This window comes from Ascaphus truei, chromosome 5 (assembly GCF_040206685.1).
Source record: "Ascaphus truei isolate aAscTru1 chromosome 5, aAscTru1.hap1, whole genome shotgun sequence".
Lineage (NCBI taxonomy): Eukaryota > Metazoa > Chordata > Amphibia > Anura > Ascaphidae > Ascaphus > Ascaphus truei.
The window spans coordinates 1886185-1908961 of NC_134487.1; the positions used below are offsets into that span (position 1 = coordinate 1886185).

Consider the following 22777-nt stretch of genomic DNA (forward strand, 5'->3'; position numbering starts at 1 on the left):
TGTATTACAGGCAGTAATACAGTGAGAGTTACCTCACGTTCTCACGCATGTCCTGGGCACAGAGTTGTAACGTGTGTTACAGGCAGTAATACAGTGAGAGTTACCGCTCGTTCTCACGCATGTCCTGGGCACAGAGTTATAACGTGTTACAGGAAGTAATACAGTGAGAGTTACCTCTCGTTCTTACGCATGTCCTGGGCACAGAGTTATAACGTGTTACAGGAAGTAATACAGTGAGAGTTACCTCTCGCTCTCACGCATGTCCTGGGCACAGAGTTATAACGTGTTACAGGCAGTAATACAGTGAGAGTTACCGCTCGTTCTCACGCATGTCCTGGGCACAGAGTTATAACGTGTTACAGGCAGTAATACAGTGAGAGTAACCTCTCGCTCTCACGCATGTCCTGGGCACAGAATTATAACGTGTTACAGGCAGTAATACAGTGAGTGTTACTTCTTGTTCTCACGCATGTCCTGGGCACAGAGTTATAACGTGTGTTACAGGCAGTAATACAGTGAGAGTTACCTCTCGTTCTCACGCATGTCCTGGGCACAGAGTTATAACATGTGTTACAGGAAGTAATACAGTGAGAGTTACCTCTCGTTCTCACGCATGTCCTGGGCACAGAGTTATAACGTGTTACAGGAAGTAATACAGTGAGAGTTACCTCTCGTTCTCACGCATGTCCTGGGCACAGAGTTATAACGTGTTACAGGCAGTAATACAGTGAGAGTTACCTCTCGTTCTCACGCATGTCCTGGGCACAGAGTTATAACGTGTTACCGGAAGTAATACAGTGAGAGTTACCTCTCGTTCTCACGCATGTCCTGGGCACAGAGTTATAACGTGTTACAGGCAGTAATACAGTGAGAGTTACCTCTCGCTCTCATGCATGTCCTGGGCACAGAGTTATAACGTGTTACAGGCAGTAATACAGTGAGAGTTACCTCTCGTTCTCACGCATGTCCTGGGCACAGAGTTATAACGTGTGTTACAGGCAGTAATACAGTGAGAGTTACCTCTCGTTCTCACGCATGTCCTGGGCACAGAATTATAACGTGTGTTACAGGCAGTAATACAGTGAGAGTTACCGCTCGTTCTCACGCATGTCCTGGGCACAGAGTTATAACGTGTTACAGGAAGTAATACAGTGAGAGTTACCTCTCGTTCTCATGCATGTCCTGGGCACAGAGTTATAACATGTTACAGGCAGTAATACAGTGAGAGTTACCTCTCGTTTTCACGCATGTCCTGGGTACAGAGTTATAACATGTGTTACAGGCAGTAATACAGTGAGAGTTTCCGCTCGTTCTCACGCATGTCCTGGGCACAGAGTTATAACATGTGTTACAGGAAGTAATACAGTGAGAGTTACCTCTCGCTCTCACGCATGTCCTGGGCACAGAGTTATAACGTGTTACAGGCAGTAATACAGTGAGAGTTACCTCTCGTTCTCACGCATGTCCTGGGCACAGAGTTATAACGTGTTACAGGCAGTAATACAGTGAGAGTTACCTCTCGTTCTCACGCATGTCCTGGGCACAGAGTTATAACGTGTTACAGGCAGTAATACAGTGAGAGTTACCGCTCGCTCTCACGCATGTCCTGGGCACAGAGTTATAACATGTTACAGGAAGTAATACAGTGAGAGTAACCTCTCATTCTCTCGCATGTCCTGGGCACAGAATTATAACGTGTGTTACAGGCAGTAATACAGTGAGAGTTACCTCTCGTTCTCACGCATGTCCTGGGCACAGAGTTATAACATGTGTTACAGGCAGTAATACAGTGAGAGTTTCCGCTCGTTCTCACGCATGTCCTGGGCACAGAGTTATAACATGTGTTACAGGAAGTAATACAGTGAGAGTTACCTCTCGCTCTCACGCATGTCCTGGGCACAGAGTTATAACGTGTTACAGGCAGTAATACAGTGAGAGTTACCTCTCGTTCTCACGCATGTCCTGGGCACAGAGTTATAACGTGTTACAGGCAGTAATACAGTGAGAGTTACCTCTCGTTCTCACGCATGTCCTGGGCACAGAGTTATAACGTGTTACAGGCAGTAATACAGTGAGAGTTACCGCTCGCTCTCACGCATGTCCTGGGCACAGAGTTATAACATGTTACAGGAAGTAATACAGTGAGAGTAACCTCTCATTCTCTCGCATGTCTTGGGCACAGAATTATAACGTGTGTTACAGGCAGTAATACAGTGAGAGTTACCTCTCGTTCTCACGCATGTCCTGGGCACAGAGTTATAACATGTGTTACAGGCAGTAATACAGTGAGAGTTACCTCTCGTTCTCACGCATGTCCTGGGCACGGAGTTATAACATGTATTACAGGCAGTAATACAGTGAGAGTTACCTCACGTTCTCACGCATGTCCTGGGCACAGAGTTATAACGTGTGTTACAGGCAGTAATACAGTGAGAGTTACCGCTCGTTCTCACGCATGTCCTGGGCACAGAGTTATAACGTGTTACAGGAAGTAATACAGTGAGAGTTACCTCTCGTTCTTACGCATGTCCTGGGCACAGAGTTATAACGTGTTACAGGAAGTAATACAGTGAGAGTTACCTCTCGCTCTCACGCATGTCCTGGGCACAGAGTTATAACGTGTTACAGGCAGTAATACAGTGAGAGTTACCGCTCGTTCTCACGCATGTCCTGGGCACAGAGTTATAACGTGTTACAGGCAGTAATACAGTGAGAGTAACCTCTCGCTCTCACGCATGTCCTGGGCACAGAATTATAACGTGTTACAGGCAGTAATACAGTGAGTGTTACTTCTTGTTCTCACGCATGTCCTGGGCACAGAGTTATAACGTGTGTTACAGGCAGTAATACAGTGAGAGTTACCTCTCGTTCTCACGCATGTCCTGGGCACAGAGTTATAACATGTGTTACAGGAAGTAATACAGTGAGAGTTACCTCTCGTTCTCACGCATGTCCTGGGCACAGAGTTATAACGTGTTACAGGAAGTAATACAGTGAGAGTTACCTCTCGTTCTCACGCATGTCCTGGGCACAGAGTTATAACGTGTTACAGGCAGTAATACAGTGAGAGTTACCTCTCGTTCTCACGCATGTCCTGGGCACAGAGTTATAACGTGTTACCGGAAGTAATACAGTGAGAGTTACCTCTCGTTCTCACGCATGTCCTGGGCACAGAGTTATAACGTGTTACAGGCAGTAATACAGTGAGAGTTACCTCTCGCTCTCATGCATGTCCTGGGCACAGAGTTATAACGTGTTACAGGCAGTAATACAGTGAGAGTTACCTCTCGTTCTCACGCATGTCCTGGGCACAGAGTTATAACGTGTGTTACAGGCAGTAATACAGTGAGAGTTACCTCTCGTTCTCACGCATGTCCTGGGCACAGAATTATAACGTGTGTTACAGGCAGTAATACAGTGAGAGTTACCGCTCGTTCTCACGCATGTCCTGGGCACAGAGTTATAACGTGTTACAAGAAGTAATACAGTGAGAGTTACCTCTCGTTCTCATGCATGTCCTGGGCACAGAGTTATAACGTGTTACAGGAAGTAATACAGTGAGAGTTACCTCTCGTTCTCACGCATGTCCTGGGCACAGAGTTATAACGTGTTACAGGCAGTAATACAGTGAGAGTTACCTCTCGTTCTCACGCATGTCCTGGGCACAGAGTTATAACGTGTTACCGGAAGTAATACAGTGAGAGTTACCTCTCGTTCTCACGCATGTCCTGGGCACAGAGTTATAACGTGTTACAGGAAGTAATACAGTGAGAGTTACCGCTCGTTCTCACGCATGTCCTGGGCACAGAGTTATAACATGTTACAGGAAGTAATACAGTGAGAGTTACCTCTCGTTCTCACGCATGTCCTGGGCACAGAGTTATAACGTGTTACAGGAAGTAATACAGTGAGAGTTTCCTCTCGCTCTCACGCATGTCCTGGGCACAGAGTTATAACGTGTGTTACCGGCAGTAATACAGTGAGAGTTACCTCTCGTTCTCACGCATGTCCTGGGCACAGAGTTATAACGTGTTACAGGCAGTAATACAGTGAGAGTTACCGCTCGTTCTCACGCATGTCCTGGGCACAGAGTTATAACATGTGTTACAGGCAGTAATACAGTGAGAGTTTCCTCTCGCTCTCACGCATGTCCTGGGCACAGAGTTATAACATGTGTTACAGGAAGTAATACAGGGAGAGTTACCTCTCGTTCTCACGCATGTCCTGGGCACAGAGTTATAACGTGTTACAGGAAGTAATACAGTGAGAGTTACCGCTCGTTCTCACGCATGTCCTGGGCACAGAGTTATAACATGTTACAGGAAGTAATACAGTGAGAGTTACCTCTCGTTCTCACGCATGTCCTGGGCACAGAGTTATAACGTGTTACAGGAAGTAATACAGTGAGAGTTACCTCTCGCTCTCACGCATGTCCTGGGCACAGAGTTATAACGTGTTACAGGCAGTAATACAGTGAGAGTTACCGCTCGTTCTCACGCATGTCCTGGGCACAGAGTTATAACGTGTTACAGGCAGTAATACAGTGAGAGTAACCTCTCGCTCTCACGCATGTCCTGGGCACAGAATTATAACGTGTTACAGGCAGTAATACAGTGAGTGTTACTTCTTGTTCTCACGCATGTCCTGGGCACAGAGTTATAACGTGTGTTACAGGCAGTAATACAGTGAGAGTTACCTCTCGTTCTCACGCATGTCCTGGGCACAGAGTTATAACATGTGTTACAGGAAGTAATACAGTGAGAGTTACCTCTCGTTCTCACGCATGTCCTGGGCACAGAATTATAACGTGTTACAGGAAGTAATACAGTGAGAGTTACCTCTCGTTCTCACGCATGTCCTGGGCACAGAGTTATAACGTGTTACAGGCAGTAATACAGTGAGAGTTACCTCTCGTTCTCACGCATGTCCTGGGCACAGAGTTATAACGTGTTACAGGCAGTAATACAGTGAGAGTTACCTCTCGTTCTCACGCATGTCCTGGGCACAGAGTTATAACGTGTTACAGGCAGTAATACAGTGAGAGTTACCTCTCGCTCTCATGCATGTCCTGGGCACAGAGTTATAACGTGTTACAGGCAGTAATACAGTGAGAGTTACCTCTCGTTCTCACGCATGTCCTGGGCACAGAGTTATAACGTGTGTTACAGGCAGTAATACAGTGAGAGTTACCTCTCGTTCTCACGCATGTCCTGGGCACAGAATTATAACGTGTGTTACAGGCAGTAATACAGTGAGAGTTACCGCTCGTTCTCACGCATGTCCTGGGCACAGAGTTATAACGTGTTACAGGAAGTAATACAGTGAGAGTTACCTCTCGTTCTCATGCATGTCCTGGGCACAGAGTTATAACATGTTACAGGCAGTAATACAGTGAGAGTTACCTCTCGTTTTCACGCATGTCCTGGGTACAGAGTTATAACATGTGTTACAGGCAGTAATACAGTGAGAGTTTCCGCTCGTTCTCACGCATGTCCTGGGCACAGAGTTATAACGTGTTACAGGAAGTAATACAGTGAGAGTTACCTCTCGTTCTCACGCATGTCCTGGGCACAGAGTTATAACGTGTTACAGGCAGTAATACAGTGAGAGTTACCTCTCGTTCTCACGCATGTCCTGGGCACAGAGTTATAACGTGTTACCGGAAGTAATACAGTGAGAGTTACCTCTCGTTCTCACGCATGTCCTGGGCACAGAGTTATAACGTGTTACAGGCAGTAATACAGTGAGAGTTACCTCTCGTTCTCACGCATGTCCTGGGCACAGAGTTATAACATGTTACAGGTAGTAATACAGTGAGAGTTACCTCTCGTTCTCACGCATGTCCTGGGCACAGAGTTATAATGTGTTACTGGCAGTAATACAGTGAGAGATACCTCTCGTTCTCACGCACGTCCTGGGCACAGAGTTATAACGTGTTACAGGCAGTAATACAGTGAGAGTTACCGCTCGTTCTCACGCATGTCCTGGGCACAGAGTTATAACATGTTACAGGAAGTAATACAGTGAGAGTTACCTCTCGTTCTCACGCATGTCCTGGGCACAGAGTTATAACGTGTTACAGGAAGGAATACAGTGAGAGTTACCTTTCGCTCTCACGCATGTCCTGGGCACAGAGTTATAACGTGTGTTACAGGCAGTAATACAGTGAGAGTTACCTCTCGTTCTCACACATGTCCTGGGCACAGAGTTATAACATGTTACAGGTAGTAATACAGTGAGAGTTACCTCTCGTTCTCACGCATGTCCTGGGCACAGAGTTATAACATGTTACAGGTAGTAATACAGTGAGAGTTACCTCTCGTTCTCACGCATGTCCTGGGCACAGAGTTATAACGTGTTACAGGCAGTAACACAGTGAGAGTTACCGCTCGTTCTCACGCATGTCCTGGGCACAGAGTTATAACGTGTGTTACCGGCAGTAATACAGTGAGAGTTTCCTCTCGCTCTCACGCATGTCCTGGGCACAGAGTTATAACATGTGTTACAGGAAGTAATACAGGGAGAGTTACCTCTCGTTCTCACACATGTCCTGGGCACAGAGTTATAACATGTTACAGGAAGTAATACAGTGAGAGTTACCTCTCGTTCTCACGCATGTCCTGGGCACAGAGTTATAACGTGTTACAGGCAGTAATACAGTGAGAGTTATCTCTCGTTCTCACGCATGTCCTGGGCACAGAGTTATAACGTGTTACAGGCAGTAATACAGTGAGAGTTACCTCTCGTTCTCACGCATGTCCTGGGCACAGAGTTATAACGTGTTACAGGCAGTAATACAGTGAGAGTTACCGCTCGCTCTCACGCATGTCCTGGGCACAGAGTTATAACATGTTACAGGAAGTAATACAGTGAGAGTAACCTCTCATTCTCTCGCATGTCCTGGGCACAGAATTATAACGTGTGTTACAGGCAGTAATACAGTGAGAGTTACCTCTCGTTCTCACGCATGTCCTGGGCACAGAGTTATAACATGTGTTACAGGCAGTAATACAGTGAGAGTTACCTCTCGTTCTCACGCATGTCCTGGGCACGGAGTTATAACATGTATTACAGGCAGTAATACAGTGAGAGTTACCTCACGTTCTCACGCATGTCCTGGGCACAGAGTTGTAACGTGTGTTACAGGCAGTAATACAGTGAGAGTTACCGCTCGTTCTCACGCATGTCCTGGGCACAGAGTTATAACGTGTTACAGGAAGTAATACAGTGAGAGTTACCTCTCGTTCTTACGCATGTCCTGGGCACAGAGTTATAACGTGTTACAGGAAGTAATACAGTGAGAGTTACCTCTCGCTCTCACGCATGTCCTGGGCACAGAGTTATAACGTGTTACAGGCAGTAATACAGTGAGAGTTACCGCTCGTTCTCACGCATGTCCTGGGCACAGAGTTATAACGTGTTACAGGCAGTAATACAGTGAGAGTAACCTCTCGCTCTCACGCATGTCCTGGGCACAGAATTATAACGTGTTACAGGCAGTAATACAGTGAGTGTTACTTCTTGTTCTCACGCATGTCCTGGGCACAGAGTTATAACGTGTGTTACAGGCAGTAATACAGTGAGAGTTACCTCTCGTTCTCACGCATGTCCTGGGCACAGAGTTATAACATGTGTTACAGGAAGTAATACAGTGAGAGTTACCTCTCGTTCTCACGCATGTCCTGGGCACAGAGTTATAACGTGTTACAGGAAGTAATACAGTGAGAGTTACCTCTCGTTCTCACGCATGTCCTGGGCACAGAGTTATAACGTGTTACAGGCAGTAATACAGTGAGAGTTACCTCTCGTTCTCACGCATGTCCTGGGCACAGAGTTATAACGTGTTACCGGAAGTAATACAGTGAGAGTTACCTCTCGTTCTCACGCATGTCCTGGGCACAGAGTTATAACGTGTTACAGGCAGTAATACAGTGAGAGTTACCTCTCGCTCTCATGCATGTCCTGGGCACAGAGTTATAACGTGTTACAGGCAGTAATACAGTGAGAGTTACCTCTCGTTCTCACGCATGTCCTGGGCACAGAGTTATAACGTGTGTTACAGGCAGTAATACAGTGAGAGTTACCTCTCGTTCTCACGCATGTCCTGGGCACAGAATTATAACGTGTGTTACAGGCAGTAATACAGTGAGAGTTACCGCTCGTTCTCACGCATGTCCTGGGCACAGAGTTATAACGTGTTACAGGAAGTAATACAGTGAGAGTTACCTCTCGTTCTCATGCATGTCCTGGGCACAGAGTTATAACATGTTACAGGCAGTAATACAGTGAGAGTTACCTCTCGTTTTCACGCATGTCCTGGGTACAGAGTTATAACATGTGTTACAGGCAGTAATACAGTGAGAGTTTCCGCTCGTTCTCACGCATGTCCTGGGCACAGAGTTATAACATGTGTTACAGGAAGTAATACAGTGAGAGTTACCTCTCGCTCTCACGCATGTCCTGGGCACAGAGTTATAACGTGTTACAGGCAGTAATACAGTGAGAGTTACCTCTCGTTCTCACGCATGTCCTGGGCACAGAGTTATAACGTGTTACAGGCAGTAATACAGTGAGAGTTACCTCTCGTTCTCACGCATGTCCTGGGCACAGAGTTATAACGTGTTACAGGCAGTAATACAGTGAGAGTTACCGCTCGCTCTCACGCATGTCCTGGGCACAGAGTTATAACATGTTACAGGAAGTAATACAGTGAGAGTAACCTCTCATTCTCTCGCATGTCCTGGGCACAGAATTATAACGTGTGTTACAGGCAGTAATACAGTGAGAGTTACCTCTCGTTCTCACGCATGTCCTGGGCACAGAGTTATAACATGTGTTACAGGCAGTAATACAGTGAGAGTTTCCGCTCGTTCTCACGCATGTCCTGGGCACAGAGTTATAACATGTGTTACAGGAAGTAATACAGTGAGAGTTACCTCTCGCTCTCACGCATGTCCTGGGCACAGAGTTATAACGTGTTACAGGCAGTAATACAGTGAGAGTTACCTCTCGTTCTCACGCATGTCCTGGGCACAGAGTTATAACGTGTTACAGGCAGTAATACAGTGAGAGTTACCTCTCGTTCTCACGCATGTCCTGGGCACAGAGTTATAACGTGTTACAGGCAGTAATACAGTGAGAGTTACCGCTCGCTCTCACGCATGTCCTGGGCACAGAGTTATAACATGTTACAGGAAGTAATACAGTGAGAGTAACCTCTCATTCTCTCGCATGTCCTGGGCACAGAATTATAACGTGTGTTACAGGCAGTAATACAGTGAGAGTTACCTCTCGTTCTCACGCATGTCCTGGGCACAGAGTTATAACATGTGTTACAGGCAGTAATACAGTGAGAGTTACCTCTCGTTCTCACGCATGTCCTGGGCACGGAGTTATAACATGTATTACAGGCAGTAATACAGTGAGAGTTACCTCACGTTCTCACGCATGTCCTGGGCACAGAGTTATAACGTGTGTTACAGGCAGTAATACAGTGAGAGTTACCGCTCGTTCTCACGCATGTCCTGGGCACAGAGTTATAACGTGTTACAGGAAGTAATACAGTGAGAGTTACCTCTCGTTCTTACGCATGTCCTGGGCACAGAGTTATAACGTGTTACAGGAAGTAATACAGTGAGAGTTACCTCTCGCTCTCACGCATGTCCTGGGCACAGAGTTATAACGTGTTACAGGCAGTAATACAGTGAGAGTTACCGCTCGTTCTCACGCATGTCCTGGGCACAGAGTTATAACGTGTTACAGGCAGTAATACAGTGAGAGTAACCTCTCGCTCTCACGCATGTCCTGGGCACAGAATTATAACGTGTTACAGGCAGTAATACAGTGAGTGTTACTTCTTGTTCTCACGCATGTCCTGGGCACAGAGTTATAACGTGTGTTACAGGCAGTAATACAGTGAGAGTTACCTCTCGTTCTCACGCATGTCCTGGGCACAGAGTTATAACATGTGTTACAGGAAGTAATACAGTGAGAGTTACCTCTCGTTCTCACGCATGTCCTGGGCACAGAGTTATAACGTGTTACAGGAAGTAATACAGTGAGAGTTACCTCTCGTTCTCACGCATGTCCTGGGCACAGAGTTATAACGTGTTACAGGCAGTAATACAGTGAGAGTTACCTCTCGTTCTCACGCATGTCCTGGGCACAGAGTTATAACGTGTTACCGGAAGTAATACAGTGAGAGTTACCTCTCGTTCTCACGCATGTCCTGGGCACAGAGTTATAACGTGTTACAGGCAGTAATACAGTGAGAGTTACCTCTCGCTCTCATGCATGTCCTGGGCACAGAGTTATAACGTGTTACAGGCAGTAATACAGTGAGAGTTACCTCTCGTTCTCACGCATGTCCTGGGCACAGAGTTATAACGTGTGTTACAGGCAGTAATACAGTGAGAGTTACCTCTCGTTCTCACGCATGTCCTGGGCACAGAATTATAACGTGTGTTACAGGCAGTAATACAGTGAGAGTTACCGCTCGTTCTCACGCATGTCCTGGGCACAGAGTTATAACGTGTTACAAGAAGTAATACAGTGAGAGTTACCTCTCGTTCTCATGCATGTCCTGGGCACAGAGTTATAACGTGTTACAGGAAGTAATACAGTGAGAGTTACCTCTCGTTCTCACGCATGTCCTGGGCACAGAGTTATAACGTGTTACAGGCAGTAATACAGTGAGAGTTACCTCTCGTTCTCACGCATGTCCTGGGCACAGAGTTATAACGTGTTACCGGAAGTAATACAGTGAGAGTTACCTCTCGTTCTCACGCATGTCCTGGGCACAGAGTTATAACGTGTTACAGGCAGTAATACAGTGAGAGTTACCTCTCGTTCTCACGCATGTCCTGGGCACAGAGTTATAACATGTTACAGGTAGTAATACAGTGAGAGTTACCTCTCGTTCTCACGCATGTCCTGGGCACAGAGTTATAACGTGTGTTACAGGCAGTAATACAGTGAGAGTTACCTCTCGTTCTCGCGCATGTCCTGGGCACAGAGTTAAGACAAATTATACATGGTTACAAATACAGTTACATAATGAGCAGGGTATACATTATACAGGCATACCCCACATTAACGTGCGCAATGGGTCCAGAGCATGTATGTAAAGCGAAAATGTACTTAAAGTGAAGCACGACCTTTTCCCCACTTATCGATGCTTCGGTACAGGTCGGGAGCCGGTATTGGTGTTCAGGACGTGCTGACAGGCGCATGCGCAGGCTACCATTTGCCTATTGGGCGAGTGGAATCAGCGCGTCACTACGACGGCGGTCTGTAGGGCAGAATAAGTGTCCGTACTCGCAAAGCGAGTGTATGGACACAGCGGTATGGTGCTATTAAAATATGTCCTTACTCGTGAGTGTACTTAAAGTGAGTGTCCTTAAACCGGGGTATGCCTGTATACAAGACATTGCATGCACTGTTAGAGATAATATATATTATGGGCGTATGAAACAGTTACAGACCAGATAAAAACGTGAGACAACTTTGTTTTGAAAGAACTTAAACTGGTGGTGGATGTGAGAGACTCTGGTAGGTTGTTCCAGTTTTGGGGTGCACGGTAAGAGAAGGAGGAGCGGCCGGATACTTTGTTGAGCCTTGGGACCATGAACAGTCTTTTGGAGTCTGATCTCAGGTGATAAGTGCTGCATGTGGTAGGGGTGAGGAGCTTGTTCAGATAGATGGGTAGCTTGTCCAGAAAGTATTTGAGGGTGAGACAGGAAAGGTGAACTTTGCGCCCAGGCTCTAGTGATGACCAATCTAGTTCTTTGAGCATTTCGCAGTGATGTGTGTTGTAGTTGCGTGGTACTCGAAAGAAAGAGAGAAAAAATTGTGCTTTATTTTGTGTGGCTCCTTACTGAAGAAAAGGGGTCACGCCTGTGCTCACAAGTCCTCACAAGATGGTGGTTTTGCTCTGAAGGAGACCGCATGGTGCTGGACTTTGTGCTTTCAAAATGGCGGGTCCAGAGAACTGGGGACCGCATGGACTCTTTTCTACGTCAAAATGGCGGTTCTCACCCTACCAGGGAAGCCATGTGCTCTTTTATAAAAGTTGCATCAACTTGCAAGTTTTTGCTGGATTACAGTTTGCAGAAACAGCCGAACTGCTGAAACCGCTCCCCCTTGCTCCCCCTTGCTTGTTCCGGATTGGACTATACTAGCCACCAGGGGGAGGAGCTGGGTGTGCCCTGCAGGAGCGCACAGGAAGTGAGGAGCCAGGCGCACGTGTACTCCAGAGACAGCAGTTGTGTCTCTACTGTGAATTACCTGCCATACTGATGGAGAGCCAGGGGCAGATTTACGAGCTGACCGGAGGAGTCCTTGTTATCCGGGACTCCCCTGAGAACCAACTCCTCGGGGTCTGCCCGCTATGTGACTACCCAGGCGGCTCGCTACATCTTATGGGAAGCTGCTCCGCTTGCCGAGTGCCTTATCTGAGGGCTAGATTCAACGGCCCTGAAGAACCGGACCTTGCAATGAGCACCGGGGAGCTGCGTACCTTATATCAACTGGTGCGTAAGTTATCCCAACTGGCCCAAGTATCGGCCGATGACGCTGCGCATCATTACATCGCCATGGTGTACGAACTGTTCTATCCTGACCTACAAGTGGTGTCTACTCACCCGTTGTCCAGGTCCAGCATGGATCTGCCCACTGTAAGGCATGATGGCCGAAAAGAAGGCTCTCTGCTGGGTCCTACCGCCTAGGTGAATGCCTTCCAACCATTGCCTGACCCTCCTCCGTCTGCGGAGCCGTCCCCCTTTGCGCCCGTGCCAGCGGCGCTCAGTGGTTTGCCGTTCGAGCCTTGCGGTACCGCCCCACCACCATACTGTGAGGTGCGTTCTAGTGCCGCTCCGGTAAGCCGCTCTGAAAGGGAGGTACCCTCCGTTGAAGAGTCTGCTGTTCCGGACACCCCAGGGGTATTGGCCAATGCCTCCTACGTACCCGATGATGTTGGGGACATCCTGGCTGCTACCGCTGGCCGTGAGTTGATTGTTCCTGCTTCAGATCCTCGCTGGGATCAAGCCCAGAAAGCTGCGGAGCTGTACCTGCGACGTCAGCAAGATATGTGCGAGGTCCGCGCTCGTGCCCTCTCCTACATGCGAGCTGCTGAGCGCCACTACGACGAGATGATGCTGAGGGATCAACTACCGGGAGAAGTGCCGGCCGACACCACCCCTGATGACTCAGTGTGTGTCTGTGTATCAGTCTGTGTCTGTGTATCAGTCTGTGTCTGTGTATCAGTCTGTGTCTGTGTATCAGTCTGTGTATCAGTGTGTGTCTGTGTATCAGTGTGTGTCTGTTTATCAGTCTGTATGTCTGTGTATCTGTGTCTGTGTATCAGTCTGTGTCTGTGTATCAGTCTGTATGTCTGTGTGTCTGTGTCTGTGTATCAGTGTGTGTCTGTGTATCAGTCTGTGTGTCTGTGTATCAGTCTGTGTGTCTGTGTATCAGTCTGTGTGTCTGTGTATCAGTCTGTGTCTGTGTATCAGTCTGTGTGCCTGTGTATCTGTGTCTCTGTATCAGTGTGTGTCTGTGTATCTGTGTGTGTCTGTGTATCAGTCTGTGTGTCTGTGTATCAGTGTGTGTCTGTGTATCAGTGTGTGTCTGTGTATCAGTGTGTGTCTGTGTATCAGTCTGTGTATCAGTCTGTGTCTGTGTATCAGTCTGTGTCTGTGTATCAGTCTGTATGTATGTGTGTCTGTGTATCAGTGTGTGTCTGTGTATCAGTGTGTGTCTGTGTATCAGTGTGTGTCTGTGTATCAGTGTGTGTCTGTGTATCAGTGTGTGTCTGTGTGTGTCTGTGTATCAATGTGTGTTTGTGTATCAGTCTGTGTCTGTGTATCAGTCTGTGTCTGTGTATCAGTCTGTGTCTGTGTATCAGTCTGTATGTATGTGTGTCTGTGTATCAGTGTGTGTCTGTGTATCTGTGTGTGTCTGTGTATCTGTGTGTGTCTGTGTATCTGTGTGTGTCTGTGTGCCTGTGTATCAGTATCAGTCTCTGTGTCTGTGTATCAGTCTGTGTGTCTGTATCAGTCTCTGTGCCTGTGTATCAGTCTCTGTGCCTGTGTGTCAGTATCTGTCTCTGTGCCTGTGTGTCAGTATCTGTCTCTGTGCCTGTGTGTCAGTATCAGTCTCTGTGTCTGTGTATCAGTGTGTGTCTGTGTATCAGTCTGTGTATCAGTCTGTGTGTCTGTGTATCAGTGTGTGTGTCTGTGTATCAGTCTGTGTGTCTGTGTATCAGTCTGTGTGTCTGTGTATCAGTGTGTGTGTCTGTGTATCAGTGTGTGTCTGTGTATCAGTGTGTGTCTGTGTATCAGTGTGTGTCTGTGTGTCTATGTGTCTGTGTATCTGTGTCTGTGTATCAGTGTGTGTCTGTGTATCAGTCTGTGTCTGTGTATCAGTCTGTGTGTATGTGTATCAGTCTGTGTCTGTGTATCTGTGTGTGTGTCTGTGTATGTCTGTGTCTGTGTATCAGTCTGTGTCTGTGTATCAGACTGTGTGTCTGTGTATCAGACTGTGTGTCTGTGTATCAGTCTGTGTGTCTGTGTATCAGTCTGTGTATCAGTATCAGTCTCTGTGCCTGTGTGTCAGTATCAGTCTGTGTCTGTGTATCAGTGTGTGTGTCTGTGTATCAGTCTGTGTATCAGTATCAGTCTCTGTGTCTGTGTATCAGTATCTGTCTCTGTGTCTGTGTATCAGTGTGTGTCTGTGTATCAGTCTGTGTGTCTGTGTATCTGTCTGTGTATCAGTATCAGTCTCTGTGTCTGTGTATCAGTGTGTGTCTGTGTATCAGTCTGTGTGCCTGTGTATCAGTCTGTGTGTCTGTGTATCAGTCTGTGTATCAGTATCAGTCTCTGTGTCTGTGTATCAGTGTGTGTCTGTGTATCAGTCTGTGTGCCTGTGTATCAGTCTGTGTGTCTGTGTATCAGTCTCTGTGTCTGTGTATCAGTATCAGTCTCTGTGCCTGTGTGTCAGTATCAGTCTCTGTGTCTGTGTATCAGTGTGTGTCTGTGTATCAGTCTGTGTGCCTGTGTATCAGTCTGTGTGTCTGTGTATCAGTCTCTGTGTCTGTGTATCAGTCTCTGTGTCTGTGTATCAGTATCAGTCTCTGTGCCTGTGTATCAGTCTGTGTGTCTGTGTATCAGTCTCTGTGTCTGTGTATCAGTATCAGTCTCTGTGCCTGTGTATCAGTGTGTGTGTCTGTGTATCAGTCTCTGTGCCTGTGTATCAGTCTCTGTGTCTGTGTATCAGTGTGTGTCTGTGTATCAGTCTGTGTGCCTGTGTATCAGTCTGTGTGTCTGTGTATCAGTCTCTGTGTCTGTGTATCAGTCTCTGTGTCTGTGTATCAGTATCAGTCTCTGTGCCTGTGTATCAGTCTGTGTGTCTGTGTATCAGTCTCTGTGTCTGTGTATCAGTATCAGTCTCTGTGCCTGTGTATCAGTGTGTGTGTGTCTGTGTATCAGTCTGTGTGCCTGTGTATCAGTCTCTGTGTCTGTGTATCAGTGTGTGCCTGTGTATCAGTCTGTGTATCTTTGTCTGTGTGTGTCTGTGTATCATTGTGGGATCAGTCAGTAGGCAAATCAAGGCAGTGAAATAAATGGGGTTTCTTTGGATTAAACCTTGGAAATACTAGAACACACAAAATACAGGAATATACACAATTACTGGGGTCTGGGGTATAAGATCTTCCATTCCTAGGTGCAGGGCACCTGCTTGCAAGGGCTCACCCTGATCGGAACCTTGTTCTGGACGTCCTGGACCGAGATTCAGCAGAAATGCCTGACCGGGACCTAGTCCCGATAGTCCTGGAACTGTTTTCAGCAGGAACTCCTGAAACAGGGTCTCAGATGAGACCTTGGTCCTTGCGTCTGTCTGCAGGGCAGACTTTCACTACCAGGGAGGCCGCGTGCTCTTTTGGAAAAGTTGCATCAACTTGCAAGATTTTGCTGGACTTACAGTTTGCAGAAAAGCGCGAACTGCTGAAACCCCTCCCCCTTGCTCCCCCTTGCTTGTTCCGGATTGGACTATACTAGCCACCAGGGGGAGGAGCTGGGTGTGCCCTGCAGGAGCGCACAGGAAGTGAGGAGCCAGACGCACGTGTACTCCAGAGACAGCAGTTGTGTCTCTACTGTGAATTACCTGCCATACTGATGGAGAGCCAGGGGCAGATTTACGAGCTGACCGGAGGAGTCCTTGTTATCCGGGACCCCCCTGAGAACCAACTCCTCGGGGTCTGCCCGCTATGTGACTACCCAGGCGGCCAATTACAGCTACTGGGGAGCTGCCCTGCATGCAGAGTGTCCTATCTCAGGGCTAGGCCCGAAGACCCCAAGAGCCGGACCTTGCGATGAGCACCGTGGAGCTGCGCACTCTATACCAGCTGGTGCGCAAATTGTCGCAATTGGCCCAGGGGTCGGCGGATGACGCTGCTCGTCATTACCTGGCTATGGTATATGAACTGTTCTACCCAGATTTGCTGGTGGTACCTACTTACCCGTCGTCTGGGTCGATCATGGATCTCCCTACTGTAAAACATGGCGGTAGGAAAGAAGGCTCGCTGCTGGGTCCCACCGCCTGGGTGACTGCCTTCCAACGGTTGCCTGACACTTCTTCACCTCCGGAGCCGTTCCCCTCTGCGCCCGTGCCACCTGCGCTCAGTGGTTTGCCGTTCGAGCCTTGCGGAACCGCCCCACCACCATTCTGTGAGGTGCGTTCTACTGCCGCTCCGGTAAGCTGCTCCGAGAGGGAGGTACCCTCCGTTGAGGAGTCCACTGCTCCGGACACCCCAGGGGTATCGGCCAATACCTCCTCCGTACCCGATCGTGTGGGGGACATCCTGGCTGCTGTTGCTGGCGGTGAGCAAGATATTCCTCTTACGGATCCTCGCTGGGATCACGCCCAGAAGGCTGCGGAGCTGTACCTGCAGCGTCAGCAGGAGATGTGCAAGGCCCGCGCTCGTGCCCTCACTTGCATGCGAGCTGCTGAGCGCAACTTCGACGATATGCTGTTTGGGGGTCAACTTTCGGGAGAAGTGCCGGCCGGCACCACCCCAGATGACTGCCTCGACTCTTTGGTTGCTGCTCCACCACCGGGAGATGAGGAGGCCGCTGAGCGGACCGGCTGGGGGGGCTCATGTGATATCCAGGCCGCTCCGGTGAGCGTGACCCTTACGAATGATCCTACTGCGTTGTAGGGAAGCAGGACTGCGTTATAGGGAGCAGGACTGCGTTATAGGGAGCAGGACTGCGTTATAGGAAGCCAGAGACCCTCTCCAGACCAAAGCGCTGGCTGAAGCTCGCTATATTAAGGCCAAAGGATGGGGCAAATTGAACTTGACCATGGACTGTGCCATTGCTCCTCCCGGGAGATTTCCTTAAACGTTCCCCATCGAGACGTTGGTGACGTCCCTGTGTCATCTGCCCCCGTTGCCCTGCCTTCCCCTCCCGCCACCAGTCTCAGGGTGAGACCCCTGACCCCCAGGCCCTCATCACCCGTGAGCCCCGTGGCCCCGAATGGTAATGGGAAATGTAATGCTATTATGTTTGTGTAAACTGCGGGGATATCTGTGCCTTGGGGGGATACTATAGAGGAGGAGGACACAAATGTACCTAAAGAGTTAAATGAGATGTCTCCAGTTAGGGAGGAGACCGAGGAAGTATCATTGTGGGCGGGTCCCATATTCTGGGTGCTACCTGGCACCGCGACCGAGAAAAGTTTAATTAAATCCATCAGAGCTGAACGAGTCTTGGCGCATCGTTTCGGGAAGATGGGGTTTTAGTCTCCATATCTTCCTGAGAATCTCATGAGAAGTGCTGAGAGACATAGAATGGAGCGTGGGAAGGAAGCCATCGTCGCCCATCTAGATGCCACTGCTAGGGACCCTATGTATGTAGATCATGATCGGGCCCAGCATTTGGTCAGGTATGGGTTGTGGGGCGTAATATCCACCTTGATAGGGTGGAATATATTTCTGAGATTCTCAGTAAGGGTGCCAGATAGAAAGGGTGGGATGGTTAGAAAGCCTGATCCAGCACAGTACTGAAGGTAGCCTTCTCTGTCATGTTAAGCAATGTGTATGCAACTGTATCTCTAGGTATATGCATTGGTCAGTCCATTCATACTACGTATGCCGAATTTACAGGTTGTTGCACAGTAAGGTAGTGTTGTCCAAGTGGGTACATTGGAGTTTCAGCAGGGGGAGAATATAGCCTAGCCTTCCGGCAGCTACTTCTTTTCTCTGGGCCTTTCCTCTGTCAGTCCTGTTGGTGCTAGCAGTGGAAAGGTTCATTCCTTCCTTAGGCCTGTGTGTGTATTACAGCCTTGAATTATGTATCAGTATTCAAAGGTGGGCCTAGCAACTTCTGAGGATGTCAATCTGAGGGGGTGGATACTGGTTGGAACACACCCTCTGTGTGTGGGCCTATCAGTATCTGGCTGTCACGATAGCTTATGACAGGTTGTAATTTACACCAAAATATATATAACTGGGTTGAACTGGTACGAGACTTAGATATGATAAAATATAATTTATTCCTTGATAAAGGTGAACACACAAGATATACAAATAACAGGCAAAATATGGACACTTACTTAAGATGGAAATGATGAAACAGTCATATCTGGACTGGCAGTTCATACAGCAATCTTCATAATCATCAAGACATGAAAGCCAATAGCCAGCCATAGGCTGAGCCTGGTTCTTATACCATTATTTCCCATTGAACACAACCTAAACCCAGCCCCTCTCATAAATCAGTGGTGAGGTTGACAGTTTTCCTCAGAGTAAAACTCCTCCCACCCAAGGACGTTTACAAACTGCTTTTCCTATCTAAATAACTTCAGTTCAGTAATACTTACTGGCACGTGAGACATATTAATACATTCCGGCACGCATGACGCTCCCAATGAGACTAAATATTACAGTGTAATACTAAAATTAAGAGAGATATTAATATCTGGCTCTTAGTACTGGCTAAACGTCATGTGTCTGTATTCATTATTTGCGTCTCAGTCCCCCGGTTACACATATGTAACTTTTAGCATGTTCAGCCGAGGACATCTCATAATATTCTTATATTTAATAAGGTCACCCATTCTGCTCTCTCCTTGGGTAACCGCACCCCTGGCCCCCATCAATAAATCTCTTTGAAGCAGATTTTGGCTTCCATTGAAGTGTGAAGTATCACACTTAAAAAACATTCAGTTTCTTGGTTCCTGCCTCCAACATAAACAATTAGGGCAGTTACCTTTTGGTCACTGGTGCTATGTTTCACACCCAACTTCAATCAAGCCCTTTGAAGCCCAGTCTGAAAAGATACCACACATCCTAATGTATTTTCCTAAACTGTAGCTCATTAACCCCTTAAGCCCCAGTGTGTGTGGTGCAGACACTGGCCCAGAAACAATACATTTTTACAGGGCAATAACCAGACGGCTGAAAAATGGAGCATGAAAAGGGAACAAAGGGCTATAATCACTAAATAACATTAACCCCTTCCCTCCCGCATCAACCCTAGTGTATGTGTGCGTGCCAACACCAGGATAACACCATACAGTTACACAGGGGGATAAGCATTTGGATATTGAAGCGAGGTAAAAACACATTACTGGACCTCAGTCCAGTTAACCCCTTGCTTCCCTGTATGCCATCGGGGCCAGGTGCCTTATTTACTTTAATTTTTTCAAGTCGCTTATGAACTTCTTCCTCAGTTAACCAATTGTTCATTAATATGGAGGTTGTGGCTTCCTCCTGCGGCACTACTATTGAACTCGATTCTTCCCTGGTAAACACAGAGGCAAAGAATTTGTTTAATACCTCAGCTTTTTCCTTATCTCCAATAATCTGCCGGCCCATCTCACACTGAAAGGGTCCTATATTTTCTTTTCTCATTTTTTTGTTATTAAGGTACTTAAAGAACTTTTTAGGGTTGACCTTACTTTCTATTGCAATCCTTTTTTCATTATCCATTTTTGCTAATTTGATTTCCCTTTTGCAATTTTTGTTACATTCCTTATAATTCTGATACGATGTCTCTGTCCCTTCTGACTTAAAGAATCTAAACGCCTTCCTCTTCTTGTCCATTTCCTCCCCTACCTGTTTATTTAGCCACATTGGTTTTGACTTATTGCTTTTATACTTATTACCCAAGGGTATACACTGATAAGTGTGCTTTTCTAACAATGTTTTAAAGACTGCCCATTTATCTTCTACATTATTCCCTGCAAAAACATCATCCCAGTGTATTACTTGTAGATTAGACATCAGTTTATTAAAATCTGCCTTTCTAAAGTTGAACGTCTTTGTTGAACCCAAGTAATCTGTTTTTTGATAATTTATTTCAAATGAGACCATGTTATGATCACTGTTACCCAAATGTTCCAGGACTTGAATATTTGTTATTACTTCTACATTGTTTGATATGACCAAATCCAGAACTGCCCCTCTCCTGGTTGGTTCCTCTATTTGAATTTTTAACATTCTCCCCCCTAGCACAGAAGATCCCTCTTCATTGAGGTGCAATCCGTCCCTAGAATATAGATGGCACCTCTCAGAAAAGGAGTCCCAGTGCTCTAAAAACCCAAACCCCTCCTTCCTGCACCACTTTCTTAGCCATGCATTATCCTCCCTGATCTCTGACTGTCTCCCTGCGGTAGCGCATGGCACTGGTAGTATTTCAGAAAATACTACCTTGGAGGTCCTTGCCTTAAGCTTTCGGTCTAGATCCCTGAAATAATTTTTTAGGAACCTCCATCCTTTTCTAACTTTGTCATTGGTGCCAACGTGTACCAAGACCGCTGGGTCAGTCCCAGCCCCCCCCCCCCAAACAATCTGTCTACCCGATCCGCAATGTGCCGAACCCGAGCACCCGGGAGACAACAAACTGTTCGGTTCATGCGGTCACGGAAGCAGATTTGCCTTTTATACCTTACTAATAATGGAGTTCCCTACCACCACAATCTTTCTTGGTCTCTGAGTATCCTGAGTCCCCTCTGTGCTGGAGGAACTATTCCCCTGGCTGCTAGAGGAATTAGTCTCCCCCAGCCTTGCCATTTCTGCCCCAACATTCCCAATATCTTCACTCAACATGGCAAATCTATTGGGATGTGTCAGCTCAGAAACGACCTGCCTCTCCCTATTGCCCCAGCTTCCCCTTCTAACTGTCACCCAGCTACCTACCTGCTCCTCACTAACGGCAACCAAGCTACCTACCTGCTCCTCACTAACAGCACCATCATCTGCACCACTAGTCAAAGCAAGGGCCTGCTCAGTGAGCTCTAATTCCCTTTCAAGATTGCCAATGTCCCTCAATATTGCAAGTTGCCTTTTCAGATCAGCAATCTCTGACTCTAAAGAGACCACCTGCTCACACCTCTCACAGCGGTGTGCTCCTTGGAACAGCTGCTCCAAGTGCACATACATATGGCAAGATGAGCATTGAGTGGCATTCTCAATCCTACTCATTCTAGCAACTATGAAGTTTATAAGTACTAACAGTAAACTGTACTTCAATATACTATACCCTGTTTAACCGCTTCCTTGTTTAACCGTGTCTGTTTCTAACTGCACACTTAATACAACCAGCAGTTGAAATCCACCAGTCACACAGATCAGAACACGCATGCTTGGTTCCCTCCCGGACACGCCTGCTTGGTTCCCGCCCGGAGTAGACTGGTTGAATCTCTTTCTATTCTTGTTTTCGTTCTCCTCTTTGTGAATTCAAGAGGTAGCTGACCAGTCCTAACCCAGCAGGCAGTGGCCTCTGAGACAGACATATCTATCTCCTCTCTGTATACAGGTTATGCTGTCACACTCTCAGACGTCTCGGGATGGTGGTCTCATCGCTCAGCAGCTGATGGAGTCTCTGGGGATTCAGCAGGAAGACCTCATCACAGGAGCCTATATTGACCTGCTGGGAGAGAACAGGGGACACTGATACCATCTCATTGTGAAGGGGGCAGTGACACCCGAGGCACAGACTTGCATCTCTCCCCTCATCCCCCTCACCTCAACCTGCTACCTCTTCCCATTCCCCCTTCTCACTCTCCCTTCCCTTCTTCTCTGCAATCTCTTTCCTCCCACTTGCACACTAGATGTGTCCCCTGCCTGCACTTCCTCTCCATATGTTCTCCCTCACCACCCCTCTCCTCCTCCATACTGTATGTTGTCCCTCACCACCCCTCTCCTCCTCCATACTGTATGTTCTCCCTCACCACCCCTCTCCTCCTCCATACTGTATGTTCTCCCTCACCACCCCTCTCCTCCTCCATACTGTATGTTCTCCCTCACCACCCCTCTCCTCCTCCATACTGTATGTTCTCCCTCGCCACTCCTCTCCCTCCCTGTATTATCTTTTGTAATAAAGAGTGGTTTTCATACTCTGTCTGATTATTCCCAAAAGTACAGAGTACTGATCTCGTCTTCATTTTCATACAGCTCAGTCCAGACAATGGCAGTATTACTATCCCTGCCCCGCAGAGCTTACACTTTATAGTCTCATGCAGCTGTAATACAGGGAAAAGAGCACATGGCAAATACCCAAATAGGCTAAAAGACTCCTTGTCCCGCAGAGCTTACACTCTAGTACTACAATAAAAAGGATAGGCATGAAGCTTGTGATGTGCAATTAGAGTTAGGATGCGTATGTATCAGTAGTAGTGTGTGCGCGCATTGGAGTAGGAGTGTGCACATTGTAGTAGGAGTGTCTGCGAGTGTGCATTGTAGTGGGGGTGTATGCGAGTGTGCTTTAGAGTAGGA

The 22777-nt window shown here is 47.4% G+C and overlaps 1 long non-coding RNA gene across 1 annotated transcript in view; it reads left to right on the forward strand.

The window, feature by feature from the left end:
* LOC142494338 (uncharacterized) overlaps nucleotides 1–22398 on the forward strand; it is a 128538-nt gene extending 106140 nt beyond the window's left edge. The window contains exon 2 of the long non-coding RNA XR_012801384.1: nucleotides 21819–22398. This is a non-coding gene — a long non-coding RNA (uncharacterized LOC142494338). The remainder of the gene's footprint in view (nucleotides 1–21818) is intronic.
* Nucleotides 22399–22777: the final 379 nt, after the last annotated feature.